The following is a 6814-nucleotide window of genomic DNA, read 5'->3' as shown; positions in this document are numbered from 1 at the left end:
GCAGCAGTGAACGTGCATGGTGCACCGAGTAAGTCTGTCTTTTAAAGAGATTCAACCAAGAGAAGAAAATGCAAATATAAACCTGTAGAGAGGCCCCTCAGACTGCAGGGAGGCAGCTGGAGAGCAGAAGAATTTAAGGAAGGATGGAACTTTTACGCAACTGTAAGATAATCCCCTCCCTACCATGATCTCTTGATAAGCAAAATGTGCAAAACTCCTGCCAACAATAACAAAGTCTTCAATTTCTTTTTTTTTTTCACAAAGAGATTTTTTTCCTCTTATTGCACAAGACTACCACAGAATTCACCTTCATTTATCGGGCTTTTCTTTTATCGTCTTTTACGTTGCTGCTTGCCTTGTTCCAACAGGCATCATCAGCCAATGCCCAGTATCTCCATGCAGTATGTTTGAGGGGCCTGGCAGGGACACATATTTCGCAGTTAGGACAATCCCATAACTATAAAAACAAAAAATAGTCTTGTAAGATCTGAGTAAAGTGCTTCTCTGAACAAGCTGCTGAAGTGAAATGTAAGTTTATACACTGCACTTTATCCAGTCCCATAAACTCTGCTCATATCCAGCCCATGGCATGTTTCTGTTGCTCCCCCCATGCTCTGCATTAGCTGCAGAAACATGGATAATTGCTGAGGTCCTTTAATTCTTGTAATTACGCCTGACGATCTCTTGTTAACATAATTCTTGGCAGGTAAATGCATGTATCAGTTTGGTGGTATTACTTGCACAAACAGCCTGAGGTTGGAACTGTTCTGCTGCAAGGAAATAATCTGAGATATGCAGGGAACTGCTGAGCTTCACAGAGGTTTTCCCTATGCAGGTTGAGTTCTGCTCGAGGTAATACATTTGCAGAAGCGTGCTGGGCAATGTTTAATCTGATGAGTTAATCCTGCTTCGCTGAGGAGCATGGCAGCCTTTTAATAACTTCAGCGGAGTTTCAATAATGACTCAGAAGGGCATCTGTGTACCAGGCCAAGTGATCTGTGCTCTCTGGAGGGTTAAATCTTTTTTTTTTTTTTTGGCTGCATTTCTGTTCAGCACAAGAAGGACTCTTTTGCACAGTGATCTTCCTCCCAAAGCCACTAAAATCACCCTTAATGCAGTGCATAAGTCTATAGAGCACTAAAGCAGAATAGAAGCTGTCCCATGAACCGACCAGTCCTTCTGGGAGGCTGGCAGCTCTTGTTTATTTTATTTAGACAAATTAGAGCTCTGATGTCATCAGTAAAGAAATGTAGGTAGAATGACTGGGACGGTGAACTGGTTTCCCAGAGGGATGGGTTCAGAGCACAGCTTGGTTTCTGCCAGCTCAGGGACTGGATCTGAAATTCCACAAACTGGAAAGAGCAACTGTGCAAGCATTTAGGGGCCTGCTCATTTTTATTCCATCAAAAATAGCCACGGCTGGCTCCCGCACTGCTGTGCAAAACAGTCCCAACAACAGACCACCCTGAGTCTTTGCTTGCTGATCCTTAAGCATTTGTATACGTGGAATCATTCTTACAGCATGTATCACTGCTCTCAGCTTGCAAACCTTGGGAATGTATGCCAAATACCCTTAGTCTTTACTGTGCACGACACTCCCACTGCCCTCAGCAGTAAACTGTTTCCAGCTACTCTCTAGACTTTATCTGTAAAATTTGGTAAGAAGTAAATTTGTGCAAATTCAGACATTGATATAAATCTCCGTCCTGGAAAAAAAAATTGCCTCCGCACAAAGGTTCCTCTGTTGCACTTGTAACTGAGATGTTGCTGTGCCGTAGCAGGAAACCAGGAAGCCAAACTAGCTCGAAGCAAAGGGGAACTGTGCTGGTGACCCGGCTGACGGAGAGGCAGGAACTACAGCAGCAGAAATAGAGAAGTGCATATCAGATTCTCCTCCTTCCCTTACAGCCTTCGGCAGTGTTATTCCCTCCGTAGCTGTAAATACTATGAAGATGATATGTTTATGAAATTGCTAATCTAGCCATACGATTTTAACCTTCTCGGTGTTGAAATTTTACTGTTGATTTGAAGGAATTACTGCTCCACTCGGGGAAGCTTTCTATAGCATCAGGTGTTTAACAAAGCTCTGTTGCGTTCCCCCAGAGTCTCAACCCATGCCCTTTTCACGAGGCGGATCACCACCCTTTCTGTGGTGAGAGAAGAGAGCTGATGAGTTAAATGAGTTTAAATGAGATCTGCTCGGTAAGTAATGCCCATTTACAGCGACAGGTTTGGAAACACAGCTTCACTCATCGGTTCACTGTAGAAAAGCTCATTCCAGGCATTACTGAAGTCTTGCGTAAGTCCCGTTTGGGGGATTTAAGTAGGATGGACACTCTGTGTAGGTCTTTCCCAAGGGCAGATGCACCCCGCATGTGTGAAAAGGGCAGTGACATGTCTAGACAGCCTCTCCGTGCTGTTCTGCAGGAGATCAGCGGGGGCTGTGGGACATTTGACAGGGAGGACTCAAACATGTTCATAACAAAGCATAAGGCCAAGATCTTAAACCTTTGAAAGGATTATAGATGGATTGTGAGAGACTGTGAGATAATGGATAGGTTTAGCAGGTCTGGTGACTGAGTGTAGCATGCAGTGATGGTTCTCGGAAGCAGGAGAATTTGGGAGTTCCTGTGATGCTGTCCTTTATCTGGTGCAAAGTTTCTTGTAGGAGTTTTTGAGCCAAGGTAAGTGCATGATCCTCCTGTATCCCTTGGGCATCACGGTTGGTGCTCTCCCTCGAACACTGCCATCCGCCCTTCCAGCATTCCCAGCCCTAGCAGGGCTGTGCTGCACATCCTGCTCTCACCAAACCTGCTGCTACATGTGCTGATCACCAGCCCTGTGGGACTTCCTCAGAAAACACATTCTTACAAGATCACCCCATGCACATTATTGGTCTACAGTAATGCCATGTACTGCAGCTGCTGTACCGTGTGGTTCAGGAGAAATGTTTTGAGTCATTCATTCACAAATCCTCATGTAAACATCACATACATTTTTCATGAAGTGAGCGCACAGCCCTCCCTAGAGTAGAGCTATACAATTAAATCAATCAGTCCTGTACTTTTTAAATACTTAATGTCACGCAGCAAAGCCTGAGTCATTTTCCAAGGCACACAATAATCAGCACAGAGGTCTGTTGGTAATGTTTTCCTCCAGGGGCTCGGCATGTTATTGTGCTTTAACTGGAAATCTGCAATGACAGAAGAGGATTACATAACTCAGCACGGATGAATGCACATCTATTAGGAGTCCAGGGGAAATGTCCATTCTGCTCCAATAGGTGTCAAGAGAAACCAGGACTCCCAACTGGAGCTGGCTGCAGTCATATTAAAAATGTTGCACGTCACGTGGTTCATGTGACAGCGAGGCCAACCTGAATCAAACCTGGCCCTCAGGTTTGGGATGCAGGAGGACAGTCAAAGGAGGTGAATGTGCAAGCAGAGAGCAGAGAAAGTGCTCCAAAATGCATACGAAATGCAGTTAGGAAAATTTGTGAGATATGTAACACATGTAGGGAATGATATTCCCCTGGCAAATTTTTGAGACTTACTAAGTAGGAGCACGTAGACAGGCTCAGGAGAATGCATAGACCCAAATGTGGTGGCCTTTAGGTGCCACAGATGGACCTGGTGATTGCGAAGATTAGCTCCAAAGTAAGATGGTCATCCTGGGCCTGCCAATTTAAGGAGAAAATTTGTTTCAAGAAGCACAGAGAGCTTCTAGAGACTGTGCTTCTCATATGTGGCATATCTCTGAGACAGGGGTTTGGTGTGAGTGGAAAAGCTGGGAGACCCTGTCCCCTGTGCTAACAGCCTCAGCTGGGACTGCTCTGCAGGCTCCAATAACAGCAATGCTGAGATTTATGGATGCAAGGAGTGCTGCTGTACCCGCAGGAAACCGGAGGATATTTCCACAACTGGTGAGAGAAATAGTTCAGGTTTTTTACCAAGTTCCAGTCTGTTTGGGCTTTGGGACAAAAGCAGCATTTTTCTCTCCGTTTCCCTTTTCCTGAGACAGATGGCAAAAGAAGAGAGGAGCTGGCAAGAAGAGACTCCTGAGTGTGATATATATAACAATGCTGGACTAGAAAAGGCCTGTTGGATCGCCAGATCCGCACTACACTTCGACTGGAAAAACTTGTACAGAAATTTCTCACACTTCATCTTAATACCAACAGTTCCTCCAACTGGAACACTATTCCTCTGATTCCCAGCCTAAATATATTCATGACCTGTTTATCTTTGCTTGGTTTTGGGCCATGATTTTGCAAAATTATAACACCCAGCCCACATAGGTAGTTTAAATGCTGTCTCATATCAGATGCTTAGACCAAATCCTGCCGTTCTTGAATATAGAAAACTCTCGGTGACTTTGGTAACTATATTCCCCTCATCATGTTGGAATAAAGCGTTGCAGGTTTGGCCCCATCCATAGCAGCTCCTTATTCCAGCAACGCTTTGACTGCTCAAACCTATGGACCATGCAGTCCAATGCTTCCTATAAGGTTGAGCTTTTAGTCCAGGAGCAAAATGAGAGGCTTAGGGATTGGATAGTCAAAAAAATGCTTTACATTTGTGCCATAATGCTGCTGCAAGTGCAAAACTGCCTGCCTTAGTATTTATCTCGGAAGGTTTGCAGCAGTAAAAATTCAAGCATACCTGTGCCCAGAACTTGAAGCTACCATGCAGCAACACTGTGACAAGTCAAGCCTTTTGCCAAAAATCACATCACTGTGCTGTGAATTACTACCATGTTCAGTCAAAACAGAGCTCCATCTCCCTCTTTCCCCACAGTATGGTGATTCCCTCAGGGAAAAGGCCAGGGAGAGAAGGTTGCCCTGGTTGTACCCCATTACTGTAATCCGTGGAAATGCTGCTGACCTTATGCCCATCTGTTTTAGCAGCAGATTCCTTGAAACATAGCAATATGCCTGCTATATTCAGTCACTGTAAGCAAGTTTGCTTGTCAAATGTAGATGAAAGCTCCCCAGCATTAAAGCGTTAAGAGCAGCAACGTTGAAACCTCTGAATTCAGCTTTGAAGTTAGCAACCCACTAAGATAGCTATGGAGGCTGGCTTCTTTCTGTTTCATCCTGTGCTGACTCAGTGGGACAATTTACATCCTACAGCTGTTTTTTTCAAGGAAAGAATGAAAAAATACCATTTATTTTTTATTTCAAATCCTGGGTTCTGGAGAACTGCTTGGAGAAAGCCTTGCTAAGTTTCCATGCCCATTATCCCATGGCTTCTTTGATAAGCTTGCCAGCAAGAAGGGTTTTAATTCTTTTTTATCCCAAATTATTTTTTCTGCAGATGTGATATGAGATGATTCTGCCAAATAATTTAGGCTCAAAATCTGACCTATATTGAATATCACAATATACTTGGGATTTTAAAGGGAGAGATTATACTGCACTGTATTATTTTAATAGCTTTTAAAATGAAACCCTACAGAAAACATTGTCTTATGTTTCCTATTAGTGTTGTTCTTATTAAATACTATAAATACTATAACACAAGTGTTGATGTCCTACTTAGAACAGTATGCAAAAAAATGGATTGTATGAAACAGCTGTATAAAAAGACTTAGCAACTATATAAGGTTTTGTAAGACACTTTGAAAATCTAGCTGTTATTTAGTGCGCACATTTCAGGTCATATCATTAGACATCAGTTTGATTCCTGGTGTAAACTGCAAACAATTGCAGTTGTTCTTGTGTTGCTTCTTTAAAAGCGGGATCCTAACTGGCAAAAGAAATTACCATTGTAAGGGTCCAGCGTTGCAAATAAACTAGCAGCTGCTGAACTGTGAATATCTCACTAGCCCCTCTTCAACGGCACATTTGATTTGGTGTGCTCGTGTCTACGGGCAAGATCCACCCGGAGCAGGTAAGGCAGGAGGCGCCGGGAGCCTGCAGGGCCCGTTCTTGTTTCTGGAGTACAGCGGCCATGAGCTTCCCGCAGCCCCTGCAGCCCGATGCTCAACGCGCCGGGGCTTCTCCACTCCCAGCAGAGCTCTCCGGCCTCCGGACGCTCCCATCCGCGTCCTCAGAGCGCAGCGGAGAGGCGGACGGCATCGTTTGCTGATTTGGCACGCGGTCAGAGCGTCGCCCCGGGATGTGGGAGACGGGTTCAAGTGCCTGGGGGGATGTTTGTACGGCGCAGTGTAAACACGCGAGCCTGAGAAGCGGCGTGCTGTGCAGCTACGCCTGGAGTCACTCTGGAGACGACGCTAAGTTTATCTTCTCCCAGCTCCCCACCGAGCCCTCTCTGCGTCCGCCTTTTCCATATCCAGCCCACACTCAGCCCCGCGCTGCCCGCTTTCCCCCAGCAGCCAGGACACACGGAGGTTTATCGCCCTGCGCCGGTTTTGGGTGCTGCAGGTGGGTCCTGGCATGGCCGCGGGACCCCGCGCTCCCAGCCCCAGCCCCACCATCACCCCGAGCGGCCCGCGGGGCGCAGCGGGAGGCCGGTCCCAGCCGCCGAGGCTGGGATGGGAATGGCTGCCCTGCTCTGGCTTTGTGGGCACCGCCCGACATGCCCACGCGCGCTGGTCATCGCAGCAGACGCGTCCGCCCTGCGTGCCGGGAAGCCGGGAGACCTTGGGAGCACGAGGCCACCGGCGTCTGCTGGGTGGGGACGCGGTGGGTGGGTGTGAGGGGGCAGGGGGGGGTTGGTGAGGGGACGCGGCGCGTGTTTGTGTGGGGATGCGGTGGGTGTTCGTGGGGGGACATTGTGGGTGTTCGTGTGGGGACATGGTGGGTGTTTGTGGGGGGATGCGGTGGGTGTTTGTGTGGGGATGGGTGTTTGTG

This window comes from Dromaius novaehollandiae, chromosome 16 (genome assembly GCF_036370855.1).
Source record: "Dromaius novaehollandiae isolate bDroNov1 chromosome 16, bDroNov1.hap1, whole genome shotgun sequence".
Lineage (NCBI taxonomy): Eukaryota > Metazoa > Chordata > Aves > Casuariiformes > Dromaiidae > Dromaius > Dromaius novaehollandiae.
The sequence above is the reverse complement of the archived record's forward strand: the minus strand, read 5'-3'. Positions refer to the sequence as shown.